Source organism: Helicoverpa armigera, chromosome 2 (genome assembly GCF_030705265.1).
Source record: "Helicoverpa armigera isolate CAAS_96S chromosome 2, ASM3070526v1, whole genome shotgun sequence".
Classification (NCBI taxonomy): Eukaryota; Metazoa; Arthropoda; class Insecta; order Lepidoptera; family Noctuidae; genus Helicoverpa; species Helicoverpa armigera.
Window position 1 is genome coordinate 2,859,693 of NC_087121.1, and position 15,239 is coordinate 2,874,931.

Sequence of the window (15,239 nt, forward strand, 5' to 3'; positions counted from 1 at the left end):
TGGGATTATCAAAGGACTTTGAAAGCGTAAAATCGATTCTATACACATTACTTAATATAAGATTAATATAAGCGGTTGTAACATGAACTAATTCTTACCCACGTTTTCATCCGCACTAGCTAGATAAAAACTGTCGTTACAAACTTTTCATTAATTTCCAAGTGAATTATCTACATGTATCTAAATCGGTTGGTTTGTTTCATCCTGAATTCATGAAAGGAAATGTATTGTAATATTTTTAGTACCTACATATATTAAACTAAATATAGTTCTGTAATAAATTATTATATCATTTCTATGGCACTATCGGCTCTTGAACTAAAGAGAACCAAATCGTTTGATTAGGTATTTATCACCCACTTCATATAAAGCAAGCAATTGAAATCGACAATTTCTTAGTAATTGAGTATCTAAGTATGTAACTAAAAAGTTATAAGATGTAGTTCTTTTGAAAAAGGTAAGATAAATTATTGCTTTTTTGTCTTTTTTATAGTAAATCTCGTTGAAATCTGATCGATTCCATAATAAGGTTTTGAAGACGAACCAAAGAGGCTATTTTACGCGCATTATCCTCCTTCCCGTGAAATCGAATATAGAATAGAACGTTTTAGTTATTGTCGATGGTTCAATAAAAACTAAACTATATTTTTTTACGCTTGATTTTTTATAACAGTGACTGTTACAAAATTAATGATTGTTTGTGACTAATTAAAACAATTTGGTTATTATGTTTGCTAAGTATATTAAAAGGTCTAGTTATACTAGACTCCAGTAATTAATAGATTCATTGCAATTCAAGGTGACACTACAAAGTCAAATTAATTGTCCAATTGTTGAATTACAGAAAAAAGTAATTATTCTGCGGAGTTGATGTTACTTTTTTGTCCTTCATAAGAGCTGAATAACGTGTACATATATTAAGCACATAATACAAATAATGTTAGCATGGAGTGGCAATAATTACCATAATGGCGCTAATGTCTAAATTCTATCTCTTATTCTCTAGTAAGCAAGTGTATTGATAGAATATTGGGAACGAACTTAAGCCAATTCAAGGCCAGGATATGACGAAACAGAGCAAATAGAGGGGAAACGCTTAATAATTCACAGACCTTTTATCAGCGGCGGTACATTTATGTAAATTTGTTGATTTTGTACATGTTACGGAAGTCCAACTCCAAAGAATACTATTAAAATGGTAATTTCCGATGTCAGCTGACGCTATCTGCGCGAGAAACGTATCCTTTGAGTTTTATTTTACGTTCCATCGAGCTTTTCCATAGTGATGCTTGCCGTCAAGTTTGTAGATACAGCGTAATGGAATACGAAGCTGGCGAAATTGTTGGGCGCCATTTTGAAATGCAGTATGGAAGAGTAAAATTCGTATTTTACTCGAAGACTTGAAAAGTACTTATTTGAGACACTTTGAGTTATTACTTTATCATCCAGATCGGGATTCGAGATTCATTTTGTAGTATTTCCGTATCGGAGAGAGATACATGAAGATTGATTATGCTCTCAGTTTAATGTTCTGTGTCTGCCATTTAGGTAATATTCTGTCACTGTCAGGCAAACTGTGTTACTGCTGAGACAAACAACAATTGGTTAATATTGTGAAACAGACAGTTGACCGAGACATCTATGATGATCAGATGTCACTCAAAAATTATCAGCTTTTAAGTACTTTTAGATAGTCTACAACAAGTTTTACTTAAATTCTTGATTGTTCGATAAGGTGTCTTCGTGTCAGTTAAACACGCTAACTATTGCAATCACAATAATAGTTAGACCTTTTCAACTCAGTTGGATGAGCTTAAAGCGAACAATATTGTACAGTTAATTTGAGTTGAGGACCCTATGTTGGAGTTAAAATTTAATAAAGTCACTTCACAAGGTCCTAGTACAATATCGCTAACAAATAATAAACTTTACAACTAGATGCACTCACTAAAGCGGGGCATACACTAACACACATCAATCTTTGGTAGCAGAAACACTCTGTGTTTTGATTCTTGAACTATCTTTAGTTGTAAGTAATAGATTGAGGGAATAGAGAGTTCTTGTACATAGTATGTCCTCAATTGGTCCATTTAAATCGACTGCTATGGCTCTTTGCACTGGTGGAATTAGGTAAATAGGTAAACAATAAGACACATTGTCAAAGTGGGTTCAGTATTATAGTTGGACAAATCACAGAACTGTTGTATAGGTCATAACATGACACATATGTTACTACACAGTGTATGATCCTATGAACTAACTACGAGTATAAGGGACAATGTTCTGTACGTTTACACAAAGCCGCAAATGAATGTATTTGTGCAACTGCAACTTGCACGTTAAACACAATACGTGATCACGTCTACAAGTTATTGCCGGAAACGTTCTCGATTGCTGACATTATTCCTACTGGTTCTACGAATATTATCGTTAATTCCTACTATACTAAATAGGAATCGTAAGTTTTTTAGTGAACGATAAGAATAGTTCCGATGTCATTTAAATGTTTAAGACACATTAAGATAAGAGGAGCTTAACCTTAACTTAGGTTGTGTTATTAAATTCCAATAACAATGCTTTCTTCTGATCTAATTGCTACCCTAGGACGCTTGGTCAGGACCAAGTCAAGGATAACTCCTTCGTGAATATGTACTTCGATTCAGTTGTTTAGGCAGTGCGAGGGCACAAACTGACTGACATAAATACATATAGTGACATTCAGAACTTGAAGTTAACAATGGATGAATAATCTTGTGAATTGATCAGCCTAGGTAGAAGTGCTAAATTATATTTGATCAAAATATTGCCTAGCAACAAAAAAACTATATTTTTACTAGTAGCCCTGTCATTTAATGACGCCGAATATTGAGAAATCATCCAAATTTCTATAATTACGCGAATAAAGAAACTTCGTGAGTAAGCCATTGAAGTCATTAGCAGTTCACTACAATAAGGCCAAAATACCAACATTACGGCTGAAATCCAAAATGGCGTAATTTTCGATTTTATGGTCAGCTGACGGTAATGTGTCACATTTTCCCGCTAAATTGGAATAGTTACGAATATCATCGAAATAAAACTTAATTTTACTGCTCAGCAAATTTTAATTGGCTATTTGAATTCATTAGCCGACTTTAAAACTAGATGAAATTTCCGCTTGATTTGGAACTTTTTCGCATTTTTAATGTCAATGGAACAACTGAGGTCATTTGAAGTTAGGTATTTATTTGCTAATAATATTAAATATAACACACGTTTATGCCTTGCCACTTCATAAATCCAGATTCAGTAGAATAACACTACTATCAAGAGGAAAACCGAAACTTAATACAAAATGAACTATCAATTTAATATTTCGTCGGGACAGTACCACACTGAGGTTTTAGTTATATAAGTTGTTAATACCATTTAATACGGTCATGATTGTGGTAAGGTAAACTAAACCAGTGGGTTACCTATAAGGTTTAAATGGATTGCATATTATGGTGTACCTAGAAGTAAATAAGCATGTTATTTTCCAGGTCTTTTCCTTCCTCATTTGTGGTCTTTGAAGTTAATATTCTCTTAATTAGCTTTTAATTTTGATTTAGGTAATACCCTTTTTAATGTGTGTGTAGGTGGTTAAAGCACCTACTCTTCACGTATGAGTGTTAGGGTTCGATTTAAGGTAAGCAAAGTACTAATGTAGCATTTTTAAGTCGTGAGTACCTACTTTCCAATGTATCTTGGGTACTACTTTCGACGGAGTAAAGGTAAAGAAAAATATCTTGAGGAAACCTGCACTTTAAAGTCTGAAATTGCCAAACCACATTGAGCAAGCGTGATGATTAGGTAAACCCAACATTTCTTCTCTGTACGAGAAGGGACCTGTGTCTTGTAGTGGGACAGTAGAAACGCTGATGATGCTGTTTGCGTTGGTAAGACTGAATGGAAAACATAGGTACCCAGGATCATGCTGTCATGCCGTCAGGTACATAATGACTATGAAGCGTAGCATGGAAGTAACTGATTGAAACATAAGACAATCATAAAGGCGTGAATAAAAAATTCCAGGAATTTCAGTCTTGAAAGGAAAAACGGTTGTAAGACTGTTTGTTTTTGCATAACAAGACGGAAAACAACACAATTACATTATGATGTTTTGTTACGCCTTTTGTGCATTCTTGAGATTTATGTCAATATTTTTAAAACAATACCTAAATAAATAATGTATTAAGTACTTGAACAATTCATAGGAGTTGCAAGGAGACGAGTGTGATCTGTAGTAAAATAAATAAATAAAGCTGAAGAGTTTGTTTGCTCTAACGCGCTTATATTGGATTCTATTGATCTGATTTCAAAATATATATTGTTGAGAAAGAGTATAGGCTACTTTTATCTGGTTGCGCTGAGTAGTTCCCACGGGTGGAGTTGCTGTCGGAAACTTTGTTTTGTTTAAGTACAATGTCAATTAAATTGTAAACCTGCCAGATATTAAGCATTTTGTAAGGATTTGCATCAATAAAGACAGGGATTAATATCTAACTAAGGAAAAGCTCGGGAGATGATAGAGGAATAAGAAAGAATAAACGGCCTTGGAATAAGAATAGTGGGGTTTTGATCTGTTTTGCTTTACCCACAGCGCAAATCATCAAAATAAATTTCCGCTATCGAAAATCAGTTGTATTTTCGCTGTTTTCATTCGCATATAACTTAGCATTAACATTTGTTAGGTAGGTATATAAAGTTATAGCCATAAACATGACTTATGTTAGGATCTAAGCCCGCATACTCATTTCTAATATGCGGGTCACTTAACTGAAGTGCCACTTAACTAACTAAAGTTCAACATATTACAGTATTTCTGGTAATTTATAAGTTATTACGTATTTCCTTTGTTTTAATAGTTATTTTATATGTTTTACTAATTTGGTTATTAATTGGATACCTACCTAGTAACTGGAAAACTAAATAGTGCAAAAACTTTTAATTGCCTTCCAATTTCTACTTAGGTACTTGCAAAATTAAGTTGGTATAGTTTGCCCAGTTGTGTAATAATTATCCATTTTACTATTCATTGTTGTGTATGTAACATTCTTTTTAGTATCAAGCTTGCATGCCCGTATTTTATTTTGAGGATTTAACGAGTGCAGAAAATCATGTACCTAACCAAAACAAAGCTCAACAAATTAAGTTTTCTACACTTTACGACAGACACAGTGGACGATATCTCCGGAAATCACCGTTTACCAAGATAAATCATAAAAAAGGCACCATGATTTTATCGTGCCTTTTCGAGACAAAATTAATTCGAAACATTGCCATAAACGGTTGAAGGTCTAAGACCGGGCTCTGCGAGATCTCACATCATAAACTTAGCACATCATGAACACATAAATCTGTCGATACTTTTTGTAACAACAACACACAATCAATAATTACCTAATCACACATTTTTTTGTCCAAACATGTTACAATCAACCGCTTTAATGAGTTCAACTGTCAACATAACCAAACTTTCACTAACTTACTTATCAACGGACACTTATCACTTGAAAACACTTTTAATAACATAAAAATAACACAAAAGCCGTTGTCCGATTGTCAACGGAAACAAAAAAGTTCGTTCCATTGATGAAAATACGAAATTCTTTTATTTAAGAAACCGTATGCCGTACACAAACAGTTCAAAACATAACTAACGTAACGTTAGCGTATGCCGCTGTGCCGTGAAGTTGGCGGCGGTTGTCAGGGGTGCCAACGTAAGTCAACATGGCGTCAGTGCTGCCAATATGGCGGAACAATATGGCCGACGCGACGTGCGAGTACGCCGCAGTCAACGGCCTTTGTAGTAATGAATGGGGAACGAATGAACTTTGAAGAACCTGTTCGATCACTGCGTTCTACTCTTGCGCAGGTAGCTATAAACAATATTGCTTGACGGAGTAGGATTTAAGTCGGAGTTGTGCATAAATCTGTTAACAGTTTCGGATACGATCGCTGATGATTTATTGATCGTTAAATGTCAAGAGATAATTAATTAGAAGCTGTTAACACAAGGCTAATATAATATAATAGTGGATAATGTTTTTTTTTGTTTCAATTTAAGATTATTTTTTCAAGTATAAGTCATTGATAAACATAAATAATAATTCTAAAGTATTTCAACATTATTCCAAATCTATAATTTAGTCCACTATTGAAACTAGACTAATTCACTCAGTCGTAACTTAACTTCAGTCGACCAGACTAGATCAGTCTTATTCAAATTCTGAGAAGCCTTAGAGGACCAAACTTGTTAAATAAATTAGTGAAACTCCTTGCAATCAATGTAACTGGACAAATAGTGTTTTAATGGAGATCTTAATTAATTCATTAGCTATGTTTAATGGATTTCGTGTTTCAGTAACATCCATCTTAATATTAAGAACTGAAGAGTTGGTTTGTTGGTCTCAGAAATTGCTGCTCGAGTTTGAATAATATTTCAGTTTAATATTTTAGTTGGATAGCCCATTTTATCGAGGAAAGCTACAAGCTAATCCAATTCCCACGGTAAATAAAACCACAAGCTAAAATTATTTTTCATTCCTCATTTTGAGTGGCCTATCTAAAATAAACCATCACTACTTTATGTATTTGTATTCCTCCAGTATTTTTGTACAACTTCAAGAAAAGTCTTATTACAAATACAAGTCATGCCATAAAAAAGAAAAAAAATAGCGTCTAAGGAAACTATAAAGATTACAAGACGTTTTAAGACGTAGAAAACGCTAGCGAAAAAGTGCGAAATGTTACAAAATGCTTTCAGGCTGAAGCTAAATCTCCAGAGATTTAGAAGCGTGTCGTGTTTCAAAAGATTTTTTTGTTGTACTGACTTTAAATGCCAAGTACGTATTTACTCAAGCTTCGCAGAGCAAAAGCTTCATGAATAGTAAAGTACGATACAAGACGTTTAAGCGACAAGAAAGATCTCATTTAAGTCGGCCGATAGTTTGTTTGGGCTCTTATAACAGTATTAAGATGAATGGTTGTACGCACATTAAAGATCAGATATTTATCCGGTATTGGAACGACGGAAAAATTAAATTGGAATCAAGATTTTCAACTGACGGCCGACAGTTTTGTATGCAGTGTGCTCTTAGATGAAAAGGTAATAATAATATTTTATTGTAATATGAACTGAGGAAAGAAAGAAAGAAATGTAATGAGCAGAGACAAAGGTTAATAAATTGGTAGTCTTAATGACAGAAAAGTTCATTTAAGTTGAAGTCCTGAGCTTAATGTGAGGACTGAATTTAATGGAAATGATATTATCATCTGTCAACTTGTTTTATATTGTTTTTTGATCTTTTCTCATGCTATTTATGGTATTTGATTTATGAAGCTCAATTTTTTACTTGTGTTAGAATGTTGATATCGAGATTGCCTTATTTACCGGTGATAATATTCCAAACATAAAATCCTTAATAACATAAATGAGAAAGTCAATCTGTTTGTCTGTCCCGCTATCACAATGAAACTATAGAACTGCACAGATATTCTAACTAAAAGCCTGAGAAAGGACATGGGCTACTATTCATTCGGGTACGGGGAATACTTCGGGATGCAGGTGGGATCGCGGGGAACAGCTAGTTTTGTTATACCTTCTCTGTTTCCCTAAAAGTCCTTAAAAATTTACTTATGTACAAATTTTCTGATGTGAGTATATTTCAGTCGTATTTTCCACTTCAATAACAAAAAAAAACATCGCGAATGCATCCCACCTCTACTACAGTTGACACACGTGCTGTCACACTAGAGTAGCGCCGATAGTGAAAGTGTTGCGCTAAATGCGTATAATGGAACGTTACGCGGCTGATGCTCTCGGTGGCGGTGAAAAACTATCGGGAAGTTGGTGTTAGGAGTATCAAGGTGGGATACAGTTAAATAAATTAATTTAATTGATTTACCCGTACCTTTATTAGGTTAAAAGTTAAGATATGTACATGTTTTGCTCAGAATATTTTGAACCGCTGCTGTATTTAACAATTCTAAATTAAAAATTTTGACTAGAAAAATTTGAGGGAATTGTATTTGATACTAGAACGAAAGAACAAAAAGCTGTTATTATGGATTACAATAATTGAAACTGTAATCAAAATATAAGGCAGTATAATATCCTTAAAAAATAAAGTTCCAAGATGTTATTTAATTAGAAGTAGAATATTATCCGTAATATCTTAAAAATATACATTGTATCACTGACCACAGTAACAAAAGAGTAACATTGCAAAAAACTGATAGTAATCTCAAAATTTAACTATGTAGTTACCTATCGTAAAGAATTACCATAAACTGCTTTTACTCAAATCGTTCGAACAATAGGGAAACCCCTTAAATTACGCAATGCTCTTTTGTTTTAGAATCCCATCATACAAGCGGCTTCCACCATTCCTTATCTGAGTCTACCATTACACGTTTTATGTAATAGTAAAAGATGTTCTGTTAGTCAGATTACTATCATGGTGGTAAAGAAATTTGTTGCCGATGGGAAAATGTCTGCTCATCTTGTAAAAGATAAAAAAGTTAAATAAGCCTACACACTATACAAGGAAGCAACGTTTGCAACGAAGAAGGTTGAATTATATAGCATAATTTGATCCATTATTCTTGGCTAGAACCTATGGTTTATGGACATGAAAAATAGGCTAGTACAGAGTTTTGCGAAAAAAGTTTTATTTAAGTAAATAAAATTGAGAGTAGTGCAAAAATATATGTATAGTCTGTACTTTAAACCTGATTCTGCATTTTAGTGAAGAACGAAGCAGTTACATAGAGGATGAGTGTTTAATGTGGTACATAAACCGCTTTCTTGGTACTTGCTAATTAGGTATTAAATATATAACGCTTGAATATCATACAGTGAGAATTTCCAGAACATTTGATACAAAGATCGTTCACACCAAGTTGGAATACTCGCTTAAATTCGTGCCAAGTCCATCGATGTATTAATTAGCGAAGTAAATCAGTTCGTATTAAGCGACGGGCATTTATTATTGTTTATTGGTTAACGAGCTAGCAATTATTATAGAGTAATTACTGCAGTTAAACAGCGTGAATTACACTCGTGTCAGATGCGGGAAATTATTGCTGTTTTCCGAGGTTTTTACTTTTTAAAGGAGTATTTTTTTCTTACAAGTAAATACAGAACAATGGAAAAATCTTTGAAAACCAAATACATAGAGCGTTCAAAAACTTACCATGTTATTATGTGCAAAATATCAAAGGAATTATTGACATCAGTTTTAGCTCGTTTATTTATCTACTTAAATACTTTTTATTTACTTTTTGATTGACTACATAGGAATTTACAATTTAAATATGTTGTAAAACTAAAATGAATCTTAGCACTTTGTTTTTTTACACTATTGCTGGTATAAGGTTTGAAAATACACAAATATAGTATCTATCAGATAATTATGATTATGTAATGGCCCATATATTTAAATTCGACTTTTACGATAAGATTAATGACTGAGGCTGTCTAAACACAAATAGCTTTAAGTTATCGACTCAATAATCAGAAACAGGTATTTACCTTGCTGTTAAAATAATGCTGTAAAATATATGGACAAAATATAAATCAAATCGTTTATTTTGCAGATGTTTATACTTATAGCGATGTCACAGCATCTTGTCATGATAATATAGATTCCCAAATAAAAAAATAATCAAATCGTTTCAGTAGTTCTGGAGCCGTTACAAACGAACAAAACAAAAAAACTTTATCATATCTTTATACTTTAGAAACAAAAACAAATAATATATAAAATGACTGATTACATACTGCTTTAAAAAACTATGATTAATCATCGCAAGGTCTGAGGTTGATCATCATGTATGTGGCCTTTTTGAACTATGTTGGTATAAGGCCTTCAATCTTACTGTCTGGTTTGATATGACCTATGTATTTAATTTACATAAGTATATAAAATCTAAATCTATATTTACATAGTAGAGACAAAAGTTAAGACTAATAAATGGCATGGAAATATTAGTCTATTAGGATTAAATTATTTAAAAAATAACGTAGAAAAAGTAATCTATAGTTTGAAATTTCTGCTAATGAGACTACTTGAAGATAATGAAACAAAAAGTCTACTAATATCTAATATTAATACGAAAAAGCATTCAATCAATTGAAATGAACTCGTAACTTTTATTGGAGTATATAATATTTTACTTTCATATCCAGAATGCAATCTCTTTGCATTAAAACTATTTTATCAGACTCGGTCAACATGGAGCAATGTAAATCTAGCGTTCGATATTCAATTCAATTTCTCAATTTGAATTCAGGTTTTCTCGTTATAACAAAAACACTGCATTGCGCTAAAATATAGGAAAAAAGTTTTCAGATACTTAGCGGGTTGTTATGTGCTTTTGGTTATAAAAGGTCTCTATAAATACATCTGTTTATTTTAAGTTTAGAAAACATACTGAAAAAGCCAGTCTAAAGAGGTCAGTTTTAAAAAGAAACACTTAACTGGTTTTGGTGTGAAGTTTTCAGCTAATTGTAGCGTCGGCACTTTGCTGAGAAGCGGAGAAGTTTAAAATATTCAGCAGTTATCTTGACAATTTCTTAACTTCAATTAGTCAACTGAAAATAGAGTTTTTTCAAACTTTGCAGTAGTTATTTTCTGCACTTTAGCTTTTGGCTTTGGAAATTAAGAGAGACGGACATAAAGTCAAAATACTTACACATAAAATATAATGTTATGAAGAGGTTACCTACTCAAAATCAAAATCAAAAAAATCAAAAATCATTTATTCAAACTTGGCTGCAAGACAGCACTTTTTGAACGTCAGGAATTTACAATAGACAGCCCCCAAAACGCCCACCCTTCACCACTTCCTATGTGTTATTGCTGAAGTAAGACTTAAAAAAAATAGAACCAAAATATTAATTCCTAAAACAGTCTCCAAAATAGGCCATATACCGATTTCAACATTTTCCATTTTCAAAACGCACAAAATTCAAAATTGGAATATAGAAAAAAAGTGCGATCTCAAAAGAACAAGCAATGAGTTCGAAACAGGCTGGCATCGAGGAGGTTCAATAATGAGATCGGAGTACTAACGAGTCTGTGGTGCGCCGCTGAGGCAGCGGCCATGATTGTGACGATCTGCCGCTTAATTTTAATGAGCCTGGGTTCCGTAATGATGTTCGTACGAATTTTTGATGGTGTTTTGTATGTGGGAAATTTCAATTATTTTGCTTTGGGTAATGGGACTAAGAATAAATTACGGGAAGACTTTTTTACAAAAACAAAGAAAATCTAAATGAAATGCGGTTCTAATTTCATATTGTGTCAGTGTTTTTGTTTAATCGACTCTTCATAGTAATTTCTTTGGATATACCAAACTGGGTTTGAATTTCCTAAAATTCTTTGAAAATAATATTCCGCAATTCCTTAAAATTAAAATCCGCAGTGCGATATCCATTATCCAAATAACGAAAACAGGCCCAACGCAGCCGCACAGACGCACTTTATTGAATTAAAAGATTTAATTGAAAATAGACGTAAAGCCACATGAAATTCAGTTGAAATTCCTACATCTGCAGCAGTTCAGTCCAATTTGAAAGGGCCAAGTGCTCAGTCCCGCCATGAATTATAATTGGTGCTCCAAATGAGCCGCGGATGGCAATGCAATTAGTCGTCGAATAAAAGAACTGGCCATTGTAAATATTTATACAGCCAATTAACCACATTAAAACAGATAATGAGGAACTATAAATATATTTATGTGTAATTCAGTTTTTAAAATCATAAATAAATCAGGATGTATAAGCATCACATTTTTTTTACTACTGAGAACTTGTTGTTTGCATAGATTATATTATAAAATTATGAATGATTTATGTAATATTAGTAGTAATAGTAGTATTACATAATTATAATGATAAGAAAAAAAATCCTTATTGCTGAATTTTTATCGCGGTCATATTACCTGAAAATCCTGTAACAATCAATGCCGTTGACTGAAACAATGATAGAACGTGCGTATTGAATAATTCTTCATACGTGTACTAGAAACACATAAACTTCCGGGTGTTACAGTTCTTTAAGGAGTTCTTACACATACTATAAGTATATGTACTATGTACCTATTTCGTTTCATCTTTCAGACATAAAAATCTGGAAACCATACATTTTTATCAGCATTTTTCAATTGCTACTTAAACCTGACTATGACAAGCGTCCCACTGGTTCAAACAAGGCCAAAAAGGCCATAAATAAGTCTGAAATTTACACAAATAAAGCCTTCAGGTAAAAATTGTTTTCACCAACAGGCCGTAGGTATATTTTCAGGTAATTTATCTCTTAAATCCAGGCGGAATTGAAAACAAACTAGACTACTCGTGGACACGTAACTGAGAATTGCTTTACAATTTATTTCTGTTTTGATAACGGAGAAGAAAATGACTAGTGGAGGTGCCCTAACGAAAAATCTCTTAAGAAAGTGCCAAAATGCGGTTGGGTGGAGGACGAGGAACGTTACTGTTTCTGATCTTTTACGCCTTCTTTGGACCCGACCATTCTTTGTTATACCAAAAAATGTTGACAGATGTCTCAAAGACCCTAAACGCCTCGTTAGTTCAGCCGTAACTGATCGTATTGCCCACAGTACGAATTTGACCTAAAAGAAGGCGCCCGACGGCCGACCTACCTGCCTCATGGTGTCTCGGCTCATCTTTCCTTACTCCGTGGTATTGATAAATAAATTGTATGGAACTTTTTGCTGACCTTTGCTTATATTTATTGGGCAAGGTATTTCCAAATATTCTAAGCAGATTCATTTGTTTTGCTTATAATTGGCACGTCATTTATATATGACGGTATAATCTGCTTTGCGTCATTGGAAAAATTGACGTTTATTTTGGCGGTAAAAAGGGTGCTTTACTTATAAAAAGTCATTTTTAAAAGGCATATAAAGATTTATAATGGGTTTTAAAGCCATGTTTATAGGTCTTAATATCTACGGCAGTAGGTAAACGTAATATTGCTTTAACAAGTACAATCTAATAATCACAAAATTACACAATTACGTCCGTCTAAAATTTGCTAAACGCCATATAAAATTTTTCTTCGTAACAGTGTTACCCTAATCGGTTTCACAGCAGTACTTAATACTTTTATACGCTCATACTTCACAACCTGTCAGGCTTAGCCATTTTAGCCAGAGAAATATGGTGTTGCCATGTAATATTTATGAAGACTAGTTTCTAACCGCTGCGTCACCCGCATTTTAGAATAAGTAATGTTTTATGCAAGGAACTAAGATTTTTATTAATATGGAAATGTTATAAAACAAAGTTTTACTCCGTGTCTTTTTATTCGCTGTAAATCTAAAAGTTACTGAACATATTTTCGTGTGGTTTTCATTACTAATAGATAAAAGATTCAAACTGCTTGCCCCGTTGTGCTAGCTAAGGCTACTTCATGAATTTATTAACGAAATGGCATGAAAGTCCAAGCAGTCATATTTCAGTATATCGAGGACAGGCAGACAAGCACATTGAAGACTGTTTTATAGTGTCTGATTAAGATAATAATTATAAGTTGCTTTTAGTGCTATGACAAAATAAAAAACACACTCTACCAGTGATTTAATTGTAGCTGAAAACGTTATTTAGGTCGACTTGTTCAACTTAGTTTTTTGGTACTTCAGTGCAGAAGTGAAGCTTCAAAATGAACACATAAGTAAGTGCTTTTGTTGAGTTTTAGTTTTGTTTGTTTGTTAGTAATTACTGGTGTAACTGTTTCTCGTTTGCTTTGAAGAATATCATTTTGATCGTTCTTTGTTTATGTTCTATTTTGTGTGTTTAGGAATCTATGTACAAGTCATGACGTGTGTACGTCAAGCTGATGACGTGTGTTATTATCTGTTACCTATTATGAAAAGTTGCACTTTTTACACCTAATTTAAAAAGTTTCACAGGTTTTTCGACGCTGGCTGATGATACCTACTTTATGCACTGAACCCCTTCGGTTTTTGACGTTTTCAAGCTAATAGATACCTTTCCTAAACCAGATAAAACCTTTATCATATTGGTAATGGTATTCATGTTGGTGAAAAACACGTGAAAGTACATTCAGTAGTTTTACAGACATTTGCAGCCGAGGACTTTGTTTACCTACATGAGACCCTAAAGATCGATTTTAGCTAAATTAACGAATACAAAATAAGCTTTCATATCTCAAGTAACTTCGCCAGAAAAGGCTAGTTAATAACATCAACAATAAACAAACAATCAAAGCTAATACTTGTAGCATTAGTGCCAGTAATCACGATTTGCGCTCACGACTTGCGCATGCGCAAGCACCGACGCTATGCTCAGCATAGGAATCAATTTCCCTTGTTTGAATAATTACAGGAAGCTTCCTGTCATATGGCAGACAGATGAAGCTTTTGATTGATTGTAAAATTATGTATAATTAGGTAAGTATATGGGTAACAACATTTGCCCGCAGTTTCAGCTGCGTCTTTTAAAAACTTCTTCAAGTAGTCTATAACCTCTCGTCTCGATAAAGTATAACGATTATTAACAATAGTTTTTTTTTCAAATAGACCCAGTTATTCCTAAGATGAGGTGTCTAAACGTCCAAACTCTTCAACCTCATAAAATTATTTCAATTACATTTCAGTCCAGTAGTTTCTCAGATTAGCGCGTTCAAATAAACTCAAAAAACTTTTCAGCTTAAGATACCAAGGTAAACCTTCTTACTTTTCTAACTACTATAGAACAAACAGCCTTCCCTAACCTAACATAACATATAGATATACATATAGTCCACAGAATGGCCAAGAAACCTTGTCTTATTAAGCCACAAACTCACCAGTTTCTTGGCACAGAATCTCGTATTATGACGTCGATTAGCCATACTGGATCAAATTCATTGAGTCATAGTTTCGTAGGCTATGGTTATGGGCTCCAATGAGCTTGTTGCTTTTGTTATTACGAATCTTAATGGCGTCTGATTGTCTGTGTTTTACTTACATTGTTGCGGAATTAGTCTACTTATTTCCAAACTACAGATAATGATGTTTCAATCTAGATTCGTTCAATTTTTTTTAAAGGGTGTCCGAGGCAAAGTTAGTGTGGTTCTCTACTTAATCTGAATAGTGTAGAAGTGATTCTCGGATAAAAGCAATCTTATATATTTATTTCCAACATTATCTAATTTTCTAAAGCGAAGTTCTTAACTTTATCTACT

General features: G+C 33.3%; 1 protein-coding gene across 3 annotated transcripts in view; it reads right to left on the reverse strand.

Annotated features, from left to right (window-relative positions):
* Wake (wide awake) overlaps positions 1-15,239 on the reverse strand; it is a 65,364-nt gene that overhangs the window by 40,868 nt on the left and 9,257 nt on the right. For 2 of the 3 annotated variants that reach the window (XM_064037613.1, XM_064037617.1), the window contains exon 1: positions 5,422-5,753. The exons of the other annotated variant lie outside the window; for it this stretch is intronic. The gene's annotated coding sequence lies outside the window, so the exon portion shown is untranslated. Of the gene's footprint in view, positions 1-5,421; positions 5,754-15,239 lie in introns of those variants that run through there. 3 annotated transcript variants of the gene reach the window in all.